This window comes from Heptranchias perlo, chromosome 31 (genome assembly GCF_035084215.1).
Source record: "Heptranchias perlo isolate sHepPer1 chromosome 31, sHepPer1.hap1, whole genome shotgun sequence".
Lineage (NCBI taxonomy): Eukaryota > Metazoa > Chordata > Chondrichthyes > Hexanchiformes > Hexanchidae > Heptranchias > Heptranchias perlo.
Genome location: NC_090355.1, coordinates 4,090,122 through 4,109,364, shown reverse-complemented (window position 1 = coordinate 4,109,364; position 19,243 = coordinate 4,090,122).

Sequence of the window (19,243 nt, the reverse complement as noted above, 5' to 3'; positions counted from 1 at the left end):
ACTATTCCAATGGTCTCCTGGCCCGCCTCCCATCTTGCACCCGACGTAAACTTGAGCTCATCCAAAACTCGCTGCCTGTATCCTAACTCGCACCAAGTCCCGTTCACCCATCACACCTGTTCGCTGACCTATATTAAAATTCAAATTTAAAATTCTCATCCTCGTGTTCAAATCCCTCCATGGCTTCACCCCTCCCTATCTCTGTAACCACAACCAGCCCTACAACCCTCTGAGAAATCTGCGTTCCTCCATCTCTGGCCTCTTGTCCATCCCCTACTCCCTTCATCCCACCATTGGCGGCCGTGCTTTCAGTCGTCTAGGCCTTAAGCTGTGGAATTCCCTCCCTAAACCTCTCTGGCTCTCCTCCTTTAAGACACTCCTTAAAATCTACCTCTGTGAGCAAGCTTTTGGTCACCTGTCCTAATGTCTCCTTCTTTGGCTCAGTGTCAATCTTTTTTGGTCTGATTTCACTCCTGTGAAGCGCCTTGGGACATTTTACAATGTTAAAGGTTCTATATAAATACAAGTTGTTGTAAAATTTGAGAGAGATTGACTGGCCAATGTCATTACTCAACATCGTTCCCTGGTGCCACTTGCTGTCACAGTTTTATTAATAAAACCTTCTATTAAATCTCCTCTGAGCCTTCTATGCTCCAGTAGAAATGGGTTCAGTATCTTCAGTATCAACAGGCAGAAGTGCCTGGGAAAGGTGGCTGTAAATATTGTGGACATTGAGGAAATGAATGGACTCAGTACATTATTGTAAGTGACTCTAACATTGTAGTAAATGCTGCACTAGTACAACAAGTAAGCAATGGTTCAGCTATGGAAGCAGCACCCAATATTGTGTGGGCTGCGTTATAACAATGTGAATTGTATGGACGACATGAATCTGCTGTTGGTGCAGAAGGTGAGAATTAATCACAGAAGAAATTGAGAAACACCAACTGTTTCATCTATTTATTTTTATTCTTTTTTTAAATGCTTTGCAAACCAACCTTAGGTTGTGTTTAACGTACAGGCACTAAGAGCAAGTGAGGCAATGGAGGGGCTGTGAGGCACTGAATCCATCAGTGATATGATTTTAATTAACAATATTCTGTTTGAAATATTACAGCATCAGAACGTCATCAGTGACTGGTTCAAAGGGTGTCCCTGTTTAAACTAAAGTCTGATTGGGGCCAGTTATTAATGGACTGAACCAGCAGTATTCTCCCGGGCTCCGATCAGTGCCCGCTATGAACATGTTGCACTGATTTGTTTGATGTTTTCAGGCACTTGTTGGAAGATCTGGTCTGGAATTTAAAGTGATATTTGCTTTTTCCATTTGTAATAATTGGGTTTTGTGCAATTTTCCCGTTTGTATTTTCGGAATGAGCTGATGTAATTCCGTGTCTCAGAGTCACACCGACCCCCACAAGCAAATATTTCTAAATCAGCAGCAATAATTTCAGCTCATTTTCTTGCTCAGCTCAGATTATGATCAGTAATTTCTTCATTTCAGCACATGTAGGCGAATAGTCAGAGTTACAGCGTGATGTGTCCATCCTTCAATAAATGGTCCTCTCCAGTGGGGGTTGTGATCAATCAAACTGCACCAGATAGAAAATAAATTAGTCAGTGTTCTTATTGAAACCCCTTGTTCTGTATTACACCCGCTCCATGTAATCAATCACCTTGTTCTGTATTACACCCGCTCCATGTAATGAATTCCCTTGTTCTGTATTACACCCGCTCCATGTAATGAATCACCTTGTTCTGTATTACAACCGCTCCATGTAATGAATTCCCTTGTTCTGTATTACACCCGCTCCATGTAATGAATCCCCTTGTTCTGTATTACACCCGCTCCATGTAATGAATCCCCCTGTTCTGTATTACACCCGCTCCATGTAATGAATCCCCTTGTTCTGTATTACACTCGCTGCATGTAATGAATCCCCTTGTTCTGTATTACACCCGCTCCATGTAATGAATCCCCTTGTTCTGTATTACACTCGCTCCATGTAATGAATCCCCTTGTTCTGTATTACACCCGCTCCATGTAATGAATTCCCTTGTTCTGTATTACACCCGCTGCATGTAATGAATCCCCTTGTTCTGTATTACACCCGCTCCATGTAATGAATCCCCCTGTTCTGTATTACACCCGCTCCATGCAATGAATCCCCTTCTTCTGTATTACACCCGCTCCATGTAATGAACCCCCTGGTTCTGTATTACACCCGCTCCATGTAATGAACCCCCTTGTTCTGTATTACACCTGCTCTGTGTAATGAACCCCTTGTTCTGTATTACACCTGCTCCATGTAATGAACCCCCTTGTTCTGTATTACACCTGCTCTGTGTCATGCAAATGAGAAATGTAACAGCATAAAAAGAGAAAGAACAAAAATGAATTTGCTTTTGGGAATAATGTTTCCTGATTGCACAGGTTTTATATTTCAGAAACGAGAAAGAATATTTGTAAAATCCCAGCATCAATCCTGTTGAACTCAGGGTTGGTGTCTGCCCCTCGTGGCTCGGTGGGTAACTGTGGTCCCTGCTGGTAATGCAGGATCCCAGTTCCATCATTGCTCTTTGCCTGATTGTAAGCTGCTGGGTGGAGCAGGGCTGGTGGGGCTACAAACGCTTTCCATGCTCCTCCCAGGAAAGGAGGGTGAATTCCCCCAGCACCCCCCCCCCACCCTCCCCATTTGCACGATCGCTCGGCAGTGTGTGCTGCTCAGACACTTGGGGCAAGGACAGAATCAGGCTGGATTGCAATGGCCACTTGATGCCCTCACACATCTGGGCCACAGCTGAAGAATGGCCATTTGGGTGGGGTAGGGACAGGCTGTGTGGCTCATGGTTCCATAGAACAGAAGGAGCGAGGGCCTGAGGGAGAGGGAGAGCGAGGTGGGAGGAAAGCCCTGCTGGAGATTACATGGAGTTTCCAGAGTCGGAGAAAGAACCACCGTCCACACTTTGGAAATTTTGGATGCCATCCCAACCAGGAACCCTGGGGTCTTCCAATCTCCAGATCATGGGCTGACAAATTCTACCACACCAGCTGGGATGCCACTTGGGCACCAACTCTTTTATTTGGGAAGGAATAGGAAGTTATGAATAGTTTCGAACCTGCCTCTGATTTGCATCTTCTACCCATGCTCATTACGGACCCCACCCCGTCTCACATCCAAACTGACCCTGGTTTATTTCTCACTGGCACCGATCTCAGCTCTGCACTCACGACAGGTTTCACTAACCGTGCGAACTGCATCGAGTTTAATAAGACATGGTATTCAGGGAATCCAGTCAGTGTGCAGCGTTTTAGATCAGATAGGAACAAGGGTAAATCACCTTTCAGGTAACTGAGGAAATACAACGGAAGGAAATCAGGGTCTCCATTCTCTGTGTATTTAATGGCTGATTTACGTTAAGTAAACTAGCCAGAGTTTGGTGATAGTTAGAAATCATTTCAAACATATCACAGAGATGTCAGGAGAGCACATTGTTTCCTTTAGTGCCTTTGTTTCATTTCGGGACTTGTAAGAAAAAAGTCAGACTTGCATTTATAAAGCACTTTTCATGACCTCAGGACATCCCAAAACGCTTTACAGCCAATGAAGTACTTTTGAAGTGTAGTCACTGTTGTAATGTAGGAAACACGGCAGTCAATTTGCGCACAGCAAGATCCCACAAACAGCAAAGTGATAATGACCAGATGATCTGTTTTCGTGATGAACTTTGGTTGAGGGATAAATATTGGCCAGGACACCAGGGAGAACTCCCCTGCTCTCCTTGAAATAATGCCATGGGATCTATTACATCCACCTGAGAGGGCAGACGGTGCCTCGGTTTAACATCTCATCAGAAAGACAGCAGCTCTGACAGTGCAGTGCTCCCTCAGTACTGCACTGGAGTATCAGCCTGGTTTATGTGCTCAAGTGTCTGGAGTGGGGCTTAAACCCACAAGCTTCTGACTCAGAGGCGAGTGCTCCCCACGGAGGCACAGCACATCAAGTGAGTGTTTGTGAATCAGTATGTGATGAGGGCACAGTAATCCCTGTTCCTTTTAGCAGGACCAGAAATTCAAACTTTTCGAAAAATAAAAAGAAATTTCAGTAAGGTAATAATCTGACAGTCGTGCTTCAGCTCCGCAGTCTGCTTCTCCGCGATTCACAGTTCAGTTCAGTTCAGAGACAAGAGGAACTGGGAATGACTTCTGCTACTTTACCCAGGACTCGCTTCTCAGTGTCAGCCTCTCTCCCAGCCGGAGCCTCTCCCCCACCTTCTCCCTGAGCAGCTGGATCTTTTGGCTTGCGGAATATATTCTTTATTTTCTGCCATGCCTTCTTCGCACCTTTTTCTGAAATAGGAGACAATATTACACCTTTCTGCCGTTTTCACTTTGGGATTTTGCTCCAAGTTGCAGGTTATTTCATTAATGATTCATTCCGCTGCATTACTTAAAACCCCTCCAGTTAGTCTGGCTTAGCTTATGCACTGCCGTAGCACAGAACTGTGTCCTAATGCGGCACTAAATTTTCTTTCAGAGATAACTGATGTGGGGAATGGAAATGACACACCGATGTAGTGAGCGATTATAAGGTTAGGGCTGGGCTGCATTATTGGGACTGAGAACTGAGTGCTTTACTGCCCGGTGTGATATACTTGTCCAGGGGGATGTTTTCTGCAGGTTCGGTAGCACAGTGGTTATGTTACTGGACTAGTAATCCAGAGGCCCGGACTAATAATCCGGAGTCATGACTTCCAATCCCGCCACGGCAGCCGGGGAATTTAAATTCAAATAATTAAATAAAATCTGGAATTAAAAAAAAACTAGTATCAGTAATGGTGGCCATGAAACTACCGGATTGTCGTAAAAACCCATTTGGTTCACCAATGTCCTTTCGGGAAGGAAGCCTGCCGTCCTTACCCGGTCTGGCCTATATGTGACTCCAGACCCACAGCAATGTGGTTGATTCTTAATTGCTCTCTGAAATGGCCTAGCAAGTCACTCAGTTGTACAATCTCGCCACAAAAAGTTATAATAAGAATAAAACCAGACGGACCACCTGGCATCAGACATGACAAAGGCAAACCAAGCCCAGTCGACCCTGCAAAATCCTCCTCACTAACATCTGGGGACTTGTGCCAAAATTGGGAGAGCTGTCCCACAGACTAGTCAAGCAACAGCCTGATATAGCCATACTCACAGAATCGTACCTTTCAGCCAATGTCCCAGACTCTGCCATCACCATCCCTGGGTATGTACTGTCCCACCGGCAGGACACACCCACCAGAGGTGGCGGTACAGTGATATACAGTCAGGAGGGAGTGGCCCTGGGAGTCCTCAACATTGACTCCAGATCTCATGGCATCAGGTCAAACATGGGCAAGGAACCCTCCTGCTGATTATCACCTACCACCCATCCCTCAGCTGATGAATCAGTCCTCCTCCATGTTGAGCACCACTTGGAGGAAGCACTGAGGGTAGCAAGGGCACAGAATGTACTCTGGGTGGGGGACTTCAATGTCCATCACCAAGAGTGGCTCGGTAGCACCACTACTGACCGAGGGTGGAAAGGAAGTTAGTCGGAATGGAAAGGTGCGGTTTATGATCTTCCCCGATGTCATTGTGGCCCCCTCTTATTTACTGCGTTCATTAATGATCGGCACTGAGACATTGAGGAAACAATATTGTGATTGGCCAATGACACCCAATTGGGGAGTGTGGTCCATTCCGGCAAAGAGCGTGAAAGACACTGATTGGCCATGGGGTGGGCAGGTCAGTGGGAGATGCAGTTCAATGTTGCAAAATACATGAAGAAATACATTTGGAAATAAGAATAGGGAAAATTAAAAGCCCTAAATTGTAAAGGTTTAAATGGAGGATAGGAGACAGGGACCTTGGTGTGAAGCTACCAAAAGAAGGATATAAAAGCAATGGAAAAGGTACAGTGTAGATTGACTGGGATGTTACCAGGGATGGGGGGGCCCCAGTAATAGAGAGAAACTTGAGAAGGTGGGGCTTTCTTTTCATGGGATCCGAGATTGGTGATCTGATAGAAATCGTCAAGATTGTGGAGGGTTGTGAGCAGATAAATTGTGAGAGATTGTTTCCACTGTCTTCAACATCGTTCACCTGAGGAAGGAGGTAGCCTCCGAAAGCTTGTGAATTTAAAATAAAATTGCTGGACTATAACTTGGTGTTGTAAAATTGTTCAACATAGTAATTGGAGGGCACAAATTTAGGACCATCACAGAAAGAATTAAAGGGGAGGTTTGAAACAAATTCTTTACACAGAGGCTGGTTGGAATGTGGAATTCTCTGCCACAAGCCACTGTTGAAGCAAATCCATCAATTCTTTTCAAAGGGAATTAGATAGTTGCTTGAAAAAGAGGATATGGGGGCAAGTGGGACCAGACAGTGGATCACATGGAGAAAAAAGACTGGAACAGATTTCCAGTTCAAAGGATTGGGTATGTAGAAAAGGCCAGAGTCAGATGAATGGACTGTTCAGAAGGAGATATGGGGTGGAGTAGATTGCAGAGACACGGTGGGACAAAGCCAAGGAGGGATCTATGGGCAAAGACACAGATTTTAAATTGAATTGTGACTCATCCAGGACTGACGACCAACTCTATTCTCCACAATTCTTTCAACCACTGATAGGCTTTGTGTTGTCTGACAAACATCCTGAAAACACAAAGCCAATTGGGGAGTACAGAGAAGTGGTAAAGAGGTAGAACTGGCTGTCATCAGCACACATTGGAAAGATGACTCTGTGCCTACACTTGATGTTACCGAGGGGCAGCATGCAATTCGATGCGAGCATACATGTACTTACAAGCACAAACAGGTATATATATTTACTTATAAATACATACAGGTCATATATTTACATATAAATACATACAGGTACATATAGGGATTTAGAAGTATATACAGGTACATACTGTTACTTCTATGTACAGGTACATATACATACTTTTAAGTATACACAGATAAATATGGGTACATACAATGTATGAAATGAATATTCTGCCAACGGGGGCTGGGCTATAAATGTGTCCTTTCCCACATCCTAAGAACAAATCATCGAAACAGTTTTCCTGTCAGACACTGTCCACCCACGGTGCCTCCTGCCCACTGGGCTCCATTTATCAAACACCCACCGGGTCCCAGCGGTCGAATCTCTACTCTAACCAGGTCCCTCTGTCAATCCTTTCATTATTGTATTGTTCCATTCATTAAAAGGAAATACTTACTTATTTTGCCGAAGAAACTGCGCCGGATGAGCTCACGGGGAGAAGAAACTAAAGAAACAGGATGAGAGACGGTTACTATTCGCCACCCTCTGTGTTTGGTAAAGTTCGCTAGTTATTACTTAGCACTGGGTGATTGTCAAATTGCTAAAAGTATATTACAGCATTCAATGCTGCAGTGACAACAGAAACTATATTCCCAATAAAAAATCCCATTTCTTCTTGTTTTATTCTGCACTTTACACAGACGGACACAAAATAGCACGGTCTATCTGGGAATACGAGCAGTGTTGCCCCTTTAAGGGGACCCACTCCCTCCTGAACCAGATAACCTCCCGACTCTGATCTGGCTCAGATCAGCTCACTCAGCGCAGACCAGCGATCAAACCTGGAACAGGAGAAGGCCATTTCGCCCCTCCCCCATTCAATTAGATCATGGCTGATCCGTATCTCAACTCCATTTCCCTGCCTTTTGATCCGTATCCCTCCATTCCCTTACCCAACAAAAATCTATCGATCTCAGTCTTGAAAGCTCACATTGTCCCCCACCATCCACAGACTTTTGGGAGAGAGAGTTCCAGATTTCTACCACCCTTTGTGTGAAAAAGTGCTTCCTGATTTCCCTCCTGTAGGGCCGAGCTCGAATTTTAAGATCATGTCTGCTTGATCTGGATTCCCCCATCAGAGGAAATAGTTTCTCTGTATCTACCCCATCGATTCCTTTAAATATTTTAAACACATCGATCAGGTCACCCCTCAAACGTCTAAACTCGAGGGAATACAAACCAAGACTATTCAACCTGTCCTCATGATTTAACCCTTTAAACCCCGGTACGATTCTGGTGAAGCTGTGCTGCACCAACCCCCGCACACCCCCTCCCCACCAAGACCAACTTATCCACCTTGAGGTGCGGTGCCCAGAATTGACCGCAGTGCTCCAGGTGGGGTCTGACCAAGGCTCGAAACAACTGAAGCATCATTTCCTCCCCTTTGTATTCCAGCCCCCTTGAGATAAAGACCAACATTCCACTGGCCTTTTTGATTACTTTTTGTACCTGTCTCCTGGCTTTCAATGATTTGTGAACTTGGACTCCCAAATCTCTCTGCTCCTCTACAGTTCCTAGTTTCTCCCCATTTAGAAAATATTCCCATTTATCTTCCTCGGCTCCAGAGTGGATGACCTCACACTTCCCCAGATTAATCTCCATCTCCACAGTTTAGCCCCCTCACTTAATCTGTCACTCACTAAACCTGGAGCATTGCTGGTCTGAATGGCTCAGTCCCACACAGAGCGAGGATTTACTCTCAAGGCAGGAATGAGCCTTGGAGAGAGGCATTTAATGCTCTCGTGTGTTGCCATGGTGGTGAGAATCCATACAAGAGATTACAGTGTGAATGCCCCATGGGTGAGAGAATGTTTTCCAGCTCAAGATTGCTCTCCAGCTCGGGAAGATCAGACCCTGTGATATTTGAGCATTTCCAAAGTGTTTTCATCCTAAAGTTACAAGTTTACAGCACAGAAGGAGGCCGTTCAGCCCATCGTAACAGTACCGGCACTTCACCAGAGTAATCCAGAACTCATCTCACTGCTCAGCACCCCCTCCACCCACAGCCCTGTATATTCCTCTACTTCAAATAGTGGGCAGTCGATCCCCTGCCTCCTGTTTTGTGTCCATCCCCATTGAAGTTCAATTTCACCCCATTCTCCATCTACACTATGAATACATTCATTAGTTTAAAGACCTCAATCAGACCAGCCCTTATCTCCAGGGGAATATAACCCACCCTCATCCAGTCTCTCACCAGGGCTGAATTCACACAGGGACTGAAATCTGAAACCCAGCTGTATTTATTTTTCGAAGTGATGAGTGGATTACAAGGAATGGCTGCTGCCCCACTCACTTGTACCTCAGTCTGTTTCTCCGCAGCAAAGGGCCTTTATTGTGGAGCGACAGACCGACTTGTTAATTCTCCCGACACTTACCCAGTTCTTGATTGTGTAGATTGTGAAACTCAGACTCGGATTCATCCAACTCCCGCAGTGCCTCTTCTGAAATCAATAGAAAGTGTTGTATTTTCACGCTGCTATCAGTGTAGAATATCTCCTCACATTATCAATCCTCACCACAATCCCTCCGATATTCGAAGCAGCAGACAGGAGATGTTTGCTCATAGAATTACATCGAATGTACAGCACAGAAACAGGCCCTTCGGCCCAACTGGTCCATGCCGGTGTTTATGGTCCACAGGAGCCTCCTCCCACCCCTCTTCATCGAACCCTATCAGCGTGTCCTTCTATTCCTTTCTCCCTCGTCTTTATTGAGCTTCCCCTTAAATGCATCTATGCTATTCACCTCAACTACTCCATGTGGTAGCGAGTTCCACATTCTAACCACTCTCTGAGTAAAGAGTGGTGAGGGATGTGTGCTGTCTCCTGCTTACTTACTTTGTATTCCTGTTTTACACGGGTTGTGTGTCAGGGTAGGATGCTGACAATAGAAATCCAGGAAATCTTCATTTCTCGGCCCATTGAACACAGCGGGATGGAGAGGCTGCCCCCGGACTCACTCACACTTCAACCTGTTCCCTCCCTTTAGCCCCCCATAAATTTAATTTCAGGGTGACAATGGGCCTTGTAGTTCCCTCTCCAATGTTTCTCCATTCCAACCCACTCCTTAAGACATTGACCTCTTCACTAGGAGAGGTTCCATGGCCATGGTCACCCTTTAGGCACCTGCCTGAGCCTCGACAGGAGGTGCTGGCAGGCTAGGCTACTGAGGAGGAAGTTCTAGGCCCAGGATCCTGCCCTCGAATGGCGACCCTCAGCAGGGGAGGTTGCCGAGTGATCGAAGGTGGGAATCGTGACCAATTTACCCTTTTCTAACCCAGGGCGCTGCCCCCGATTGTGGTGCCCCTGAAATTCTCTCATCCAATGCAGAGTCGGGAGCACCTGGGCCTGTTGTGGTCTGAAAGGCAGAAAGGCAGATGGACGTGTTAACACTTCTGACACTTACCCAGCTCTCGCATCTGTAGGTCAGCAACATCAGACTCAGAATTATCCTCCCCACGCAGTGACTCTTCTGAAATAAATAGAACATATTGGATTGTATCCTGTGCTGGAATGTAGATATCTGGCACCCACACAATTCCTGTGGTCAGCAAAGTTCACCATTTCTTTGAAGACCTCCAGTAAACTTATTCATAGAATCATAGAATGGTTGCAGCAAAGAAGGAGGCCATTCGGCCCTTCGAGTCCGTGCCGAATCTCTGCAAGAGCAATCCAGCTGCTCCCACTCCCCCGCCCTTTCTCTGTAGCCCTGAAAATATTTTCCCTTCAAGTACTAATCCAATTTCCTTTTGAAAGTCACAATTGAATCTGCCTCCACCATCCCCTCAGGCAGTGCATTCCAGATCATAACCACTCGCTGTGTAAAATGGTTTTTCCTCATGTCGCCTTTGGTGCTTTTGCCAATCACCTTAAATCTATGTCTTTTTTCTGTTTCAACTTACTCTCCATCTCTTTCGTCATCCAAGGATCTCTGGCTTTAGTTGCCCTACCTTTCCCCCTTGTGGGAATGTACCTAGACTGGACCTGAACCATCTCTTCCTTAAAGTCCGCCCATTGTTCAATTACAGTTTTGTCTGCCAATCTTTGATTCCAATTTACCCGGGCCAGATCCGTTCTTATCTCACTGAAATTGGCCCTCCTCCAATTGAGTAATTTTACTCTAGATTGCTCCTGGTCCTTTTCCACAGCTAATCTAAACCTTATGATATTTTGATCACTGTTTCTGAAATGTTCCCCCACAGACACTTGCTCCACTTGGCCCACCTCATTCCCCAGAACCAGATCCAGCAATGCCTCCTTCCTCGTTGGGCAGGAAACGTACTGGTCAAGAAAGTTCTCCTGACCACACTTGAGAAATTCCTCCCGCTCTTTGCCCTTTACACTATTACTATCCCAGTCTATATTAGGATAGTTGAAGACCCCATTATCACTATTCTATGGATCTTGCACCTCTCTGTAATTTCTCTGCAAATTTGCTCCTCTACATCCTGCCCACTAGTTGGTGGCCTATAGAATACATCCAGTAGTAAAATGGCACCTGTATTGTTATTTAACTCTAACCAAATAGATTCTGTCCTTGATTCCTCCAGGACATCCTCTCTCTCCAGCACTGCGATATTCTCCTTGTATTCAGGAATATTTAGAACCCAAATCTGCCCTTTTTTGAACCAGATCTCCGTTATCGCCATGACATCATATTCCCATGTGGCAATTTGCAGCTCACCAACCTTATTTACTATGCTTTGTACGTTTACACACATGCAATCTAAACCTATCTTAGACCTTCTTATATTCTCGTTTGGTCTGATCTCACCTAATGCCGTATATTTCTTACTCCAGTGCTATCTGTCTCTCCCAATCCTTTGTACACCTTGTTTCTCCTTTCCAATGCTACATGCTGATTCCCATCCCCCTGCCAAATTAGTTTAAACCCTCCCCCGCAGCATTAGTGAACCTCCCTGCGAGGCCATTGATAACAGCTCTGTCGAGGTGCAACCCGTCCGGCCTGTACAGGCCCCACCTCCCCCAGAACTGATCCCAATGCCCCAGGAATCCAAAGCTCTCCCTCCTGCACCATCTCTCCAGCCACGCATTCATCTGCTCTACCCTCCTATTTCTATATTCACTAGCGCGTGTCACAGGAGTCATTCAGAGATTACTACCTTTGAGATCCTGCTTATTAATCTCTTTCCTAACTCCCTAAACTCTTCCTGTAGGACCTCATTTCTCTTTCTACCCATGTCGTTGGTACCTATATGGACCACCTCTGGCTGTTCACCCTCCCTCCTCAGAATGTTCTGCAGCCGCTCAGTGACATCCTTGACCCTGGCACCAGGGAGGCAACATATCATCCTGGAATCACGTCTGCGGCCGCCGAAACGCCTGCCTGTTCCCCTAACTATTGAAACCCCTATCACTATTCTTCTCCTGATCTTTCTCCTCCCCTCTTGTACAGCTGAGCCACCCATGGTGCTGTGGTCTTGGCCCTGGCTGCACTCCGCAGAGGAACCCTCTCCCTCACCAGTACCGATTAGAGAGTGAGATGCCCTCAGGGGACTCCTTCACTACCTGCCAGGTCCTCCTTGTCTGTCTGGCAGGATCTTCTTCCCATGATTCGATGCCCACTCCCTCTTCCCCTCCCGTACCCAAGTTTCATTATCCCCTCTTTCACGATGCCTTGTAATGATTTAACCCCCACCAATGAGAGAGTCTCTGGCCTGTTGGGTCCTGGGTCATCCAGTGGCCATTTTAAAGATTGCTGTTACACTCCCTACTTTCCAAACCTCCGGCACTGCTCTCATTTCTAATGATTCCCTAAGACAAGGGCAAGGACAAGGCCAATCTTCCTCGCCACTTCTTCAAGTAACATTCGATGAAGCCAACTGGGACCTGGTGCCTCGTCTTCCTCCAACTCCCTCAGTCTGTCAGTGACCTTCTCAAATCTCAATTTCATTTAGCACTTCTCCCAGAAATGTAAATACTAAGATGGGGAGACTGTCCACGGTCACTGAACACAGAAAAGAAGAATTAATTTTGCACAATGACTATCCCTTGCTCACTTGATATCAGGCCACCTTTGGGCTCTTTCAATGGTTCCACCCCTTCCGATATTTCATTATAACGAGATCAGTTGGAAGGAGGTGTCTCACCAAGCACTGAGCTGTGGTTTTAGCCTAAACACATTGAGTCACTCCTGAATTCTCTGACACTGTTGCAGAGATGTTAACATCTCTTACTCCTCTCAGACTAAGGACCACTCGTTGTCCTCAGAATCTAGTGGTAGAATCCCAAATACATTCACTCCTACTCTCCTTTAGATAGTTCATGGATCTCCAGAAGAGTCTGCATTTCTGTTAGGCTTAGTTGAGTTCAGACCCCAATTGAACCGATAATTAGCATTATAGTCACTCACCTGCTGCAGCACAATGGAGGCTGATCGCACCCAATGCGGCTAACAGCACTAGAAGACCAAGTGGCTTCATTTTCCCGAGCTGTGATGTCGAGTGATGAGCTGCACTCTCCTCCTGCTCCTTATATACCCTCTTATCACAGCACCTCAGCAATGGTCCCAATCTCACTTTCCAAGAACTACCCTTGTCTGTTGTCAGGACTGTGCTCACCTGGTTGACAATCTGATTCCAGGTAACAGTCGTGACAGATAATAGAAGGTCAGACCTCAAATGAGTCACCGCATGTCCTTAAAGCATTCATTGTACTTTCATTCCTTGTTTCCATCGCCGTGATACAAATGAAGATTGCTGTATATCCAAGAGATTCCAGGGTTCGGGGCTTTGGGGAAAAAAAGAGGGATGTCAATGAGTAAAATAATTCCTGGTTTATGATTACCTCCAACACCAAGTGTGAAGATCTCACGGGCCTCTTTGTCTCCCAGATTGAGACCATCTCCACAGCTGTTTTTGCCAATTCTCTCCTTCCTCTCCCCCTTGCACTGTCTTTCCTCCTCTCCCCCACCCTGTTCAGCCCAGATCCTCATCACTCTGCAGCTTCTCTCCATCTACCCCCTAGCCCATCTTTAGAACTCACTCAACTCTTGGCCACTCAACGTTTGTTCGTGGACCCCATGCTGGTGGACATTGTGAACAGCTCCCATTCATTAGGGATCATTGCTTTCAAAACCGCCATCATCAGCCCCTCCTCAGAAAACCCACCTTGCCCCCAATGGTGCCCCATCTACAACTTTCCTCTCTTAGATCCTCGAATACATCATCACCTCCCAACTCCATGCCCGTCTCTCTCGATATAATCTGTCTGAATCCATCCAGTCTGGTTTCCACCCTCCCCACAGCACTGAAACAGCCCTGGCCAAATTCACAAAATGACATCCTCTGTGACTGTGGTGAGAATCCCTTCTTGTCCCCCTCTACCTCTCCACAGTGTTTGATACAGTTGGCCACACCATCCTCCTCCATTGCCTGTCCTCCATTCTCCAGCTCTGTGGGACTGCCCTCGCCGGTTAAACATCGACCTCTCCAAATGTGGCCAGCACATCTCCAGCAATGGCTTCTCCTCTCTTCCCGCACCATTACCTCTGGATTCCCCCAAGGATCTGTCCTTGGCCCCTTCCTCTTCCTCATCTACAAGCTGCCCCTCGGTGACATCATCTGCAGGCACAGGGCCAGTCTCCACATGTATGTTGGTGACATCCAGTCCCATCTCTCCATCACCTCACTCACCGCCCGCCCCCCAACCTCTTCTGTGCTGTCACACTCACTCACTCACATCAAGGGGTAAATATTAATCGGAAGCTGGGAAGAGGGCGGGGGGAGGGAATTCCTGATGGGAAACCCAGAAGTCCAGATGTCCTTACGATTTTGACGTAAGGACGTCTTTTAATTTTTTTTTGAGGGTTTCTCGCCCGACAGACCAGCGGCTTAACAGGTCGGCCTCAGTCAGATGGGAGAACATCCAGGGAGCAGATGCCAGCAGGTAAGTCATAGATGGGGGTAGATCGTGGGGGGGTCGAAGATCGTGGGGGGTTTCGGAGATTATGAGGGGGTCGAAGATCATCGAGGGGGGGGGTCAGATATCGTGGGGCAGGGTCGAGGTTCTTGGGAGGGGGTCGGAGATCATGGGGGAGGATCGGGGATCGTGGCGGGGGGGGGGTCGGATATCGTGGGGCAGGATCGTGGTGGGGGGGTTTCGGAGATCGTGGGGCAGGATCATGGTGGGGGTTCAGAGATCGTGGGGAGGTCGGATATTGTGGGGGAGAATCGGGGATCATGGGGGGGGTCGGAGGTCATGGGGGAGAAAAACAAGTCCATGACAAGGAGAATAAAAGCCCGATTTTAAACTAAAGCCCCTGGCAAGAACAAGGCATATTTGGGATGGATGGCCCACTTACACCCACCCCACTTACACCCACCCCACTTACACCCACCCCATTTACACCCACCCCATTTACACCCACCCCATTTACACCCACCCCATTTACACCCACCCCATTTACACCCACCCCATTTACACCCACCCCATTTACACCCACCCCACTTACACCCACCCTGTTTACTCACCCCCCATTTTACAACCATTGACTTCAATGGAGCCGACCATTAGGCCGGGTGTAAAGGTGGTTTAACTGATTGATGTCCAAAGGACAATCGGCCCAATTTTAACTCTGCAATGTTTTTGTGCAGTGAGCAGTGGTGTGATTTAGAAACACACCCGCTGCTCCAGAAATGAGGCTCAGGTCATTTTATCTCTCGGGCAGTTTCCATTGGGGTTCCGGTGGACTCAGTACCAGGTCTCTTGCTTTTTGTGGTATATATTAATAATTTAGACCTAAATGTTGGGGGCATGATTCAGAAGTTTGCAGATGATACAAGAATCGGCCATGTGGTTGATAATGAGGAGGAAAGCTGTGGACTGCAGGAAGATATCAATGGATTGGTCAGGTGGGCAGAAAAGTGGCAAATGGAATTCAATCCAGAGAAATGTGAGGTAATGCATTTGGGGAGGGCAAACAAGGCAAGGGAGTACACAATAAATGGGAGGATACTGAGAGGTGTAGAGGAACAAAGGGACCTTGGAGTGCATGTCCACAGACCCCTGAAGGTAGCAGGACAGGTAGATAAGGTGGTTAAAAAGGCATATGGGATACTTTCCTTTATTAGCCAAGGCATAGAATATAAGAGCAGGGTGGTTATGCTAGAACTGTATAAAATACTAGTTAGGCCACAGCTTGAGTACTGCGTACAGTTCTGGTCACCACATTACAGGAAAGGTGTGTTTGTTCAGAGAGGGTACAGAGGAGATTTACGAGGATGTTGCCAGGACTGAAGAATTTTAGCTGAGGAAAGATTGGATAGGCTGGAGTTATTTTCATTGGAACAGAGGAGGCTGAGGGGAGATTTAATTGAGGTGTATAAAATTATGAGGGGCCTGGATAGAGTGGATCGGAAGGACCTATTTCCCTTAGCAGAGGGGTCAGTGACCAGGGGGCATAGATTTAAAGTGATTGGTAGAAGGATTAGAGGGGAGCTGAGGAGAATATTTTTCACCCAGAGGGTGGTGGGGGTCTGGAACTCACTGCCTGAAAGAGTGGTCGAGGCAGAGACCCTCAACTCATTTAAAAAGTACTTGGATGTGCACTTGAAGTGCCGTAACCTACAGGGCTACGGACCAAATGCTGGAAAGTGTGATTAGGCTGGATAGCTCTTTATCGGCCGGCACTGACACGATGGGCCGAATGGCCTCCTTCTGTGCCGTAACTTTCTATGATTCTATGATTCTATGAAAGATCCCACATTAAACCCTCATACCTCACAAAGCCTCAGTCCATTCCTTGAGATCACGGGGCAGCAGAGCACAGACACAACTCACTGCTCACAACTGGTGAGGAACTGTCGTGCGGATTTATCAGAAATTAGTCAAATCTGACTTTTCCAATTGGGCTCTTGTCCATTGTTGGGAAGCTGCTGATTGGGCTGGGAATCTGATTTCTTGTTAATGCCAGTTACAGAGAACAGAAGGGCAAAGCTCCCATTCGTCAAATCTCTTCATCAAATTAACCAGTTAATTTATTAACTAAGCATTCACTCTTAGTTCAATTCTGTCACATTAAAGACAACATTTTGATCGTTTAAAAAACATTTTTCCAAAAAAGTGTTTGAACAACATGAACAAAAAACAAGGCAGTGTGTGTGTCCTAGATGTGTACAGTAATGGGGCAAAGAGAGTTATTAGGTTATTTGTGTGTGTACCAGATGTGTACAGTAATGGGGAAAAGAGAGTTATTAATGTATCTGTGTGTGTACCAGATGTGTACAGAAATATGACAGTGAGAGTTGGTAAGGTATCTGTGTGTGTACTACGTATCTACAGGAATGGGGCAGTGAGAGTTATAAAGGCACCAGTGTGTGCAGTAGATGTGTACAGGTATGGGGCAGTGAGAGTTATTAATGTATCTGTGTGTGTACCAGATGTATACACAAATTTGACAGTGAGAGTTATTAATATATCCGTATGTGCACTAGACGTGTACAGGAATGGAGCAGTGAGGTTTATTAAGGTATCTGTGTGTGTTCCATATGTGTACAGGAATGGGGCATACGAATGTACGAACATAGGAATTAAGAGCAGGAGTAGGCCATTCGGCCCCTCGAGCCTGCTCTGCCATTTGATAAGATCATGGCTGATCTGATTGTGACCTCAACCCTACTTTCCCGTCTACCTACTATAACTTTTGACTCCCTTGTTAATCAGGATTCTATCTAACTCAGCCTTAAAATATTCAATGACCCTGCCTCCACCGCTCTCTGGGGAAGGGAGTTCCACAGACTCACGGCCCTCTGAGAGAAAAAAATTCTCCTCATCTCTATCTTAAATGGGAGACCCCTTATTTTTAAACTGTGGCCCCTAGTTCTAGTCTCTCCCACAACGCGAAATATCCTCTCAGCATCTACCCCTTCTAGTCCCCTCAGGATCTTATATGTTTCAATAAGATCATCTCTCATTCTTCTAAATTCCTTTATATCTGTATTCCTTTGCAGACTCCTTACGTCCTCTTCACAACTTACTTTCCTACCTACCTTTGCGTCAACAGCAAATTTAGCAACTATACATTTGGTCCCTTCATCCAAGTCATTGATATAGATTGTAAATAGTTGAGGTCCCTGTGGCACTCCACTCGTTACATCTTGCCATCCTGAAAATGACCCATTTATGCCCACTCTCTGTCTCCTGTCAGCTAACCAATCCTTTATCCATAATAATATGTTACCCCCTACACCATGAGCCCTTATTTTGTGTAGTAGCCTTTGATGTGGCACCTTGTCAAAAGCCTTCTGGAAATCCAAGTACACCACATCCACAGGATCCCCTTTATCCACGTTGCTTGTTACTTCCTCAAAGAACTCTAATAAATTAGTCAAACACGATGTCCCTGCACAAAGCCGTGTTGACTCTGCCTGATTGCATTGAGATTTTCTAAGTGCCCTGCTATAACCTCCTTAATAATAGATTCTCGCATTTTCCCTATGACAGATGTTAAGCTAACAGGCCTGTCGTTTCCAGCTTTCTGTCTCCCTCCTTTCTTGAATAGAGGAGTTACATTCACTATTTTCCAATCTGATGGGACCCTTCCAGAATCGAGGGAATTTTGGAAAATTTACACCAATGTATCTATTATCTCTGCAGCCACTTCTTTTAAGACCATAGGATGAAGTCAGTCAGGACCTGGGATTTGTCAACTTTTAGTTCTAGTAATTTTTTCAGAAACCTTTCTCTGATTGTAAATGTTTTAAGTTCCTCCCTCCCTTTCACCTCTTGATTCACAATTATTTCCACCACGTTATTTGTATCCTCTACAGTGAAAACGGACGCAAAATATCTGTTCAATTCATCTGCCATTTCCTTATTCTCCATTATTAATTCCCCAGACTCACTCTCTAGAGGACCAACGCTCACTTTACTTACTCTTTTCCGTTTTAAATACCTGTATAAACTCTTACTATCTGTTCTTGTATTTCTAGCTAGTTTTCTCTCGTACTCTAATTTCTCCCTCCTCATTATTCTTTTAGTCATTCTTTGCTGTTTTTATTTTCTGTCCAATCTTCTGACCTGCCACTAATCTTCGTGGAATTGTATGCTTTTTCTTTCAATTTGATACTATCTTTAACTTCCTTAGTTAGCCACGGATGGTACATCCTTCCCCGAGAGTCTTTCTTTCTCACTGGAATGTATCTTTGCTGAGTGTTATGAAATATCTCATTAAATGTCTGACACTGCATCTCTACTGACCTATCCCTTAACCTAATTTCCCAGTTCACTTTAGCCAGCTCTGTCTTCATGCCCTCATAATTGCCCTTATTTAAGTTTAAAACACTAGTCTTAGACTTACTCTTCTCTCCCTCAAACTGAATGCGAAATTCAATCATATTGTGATCACTGCTATCTAGAGGC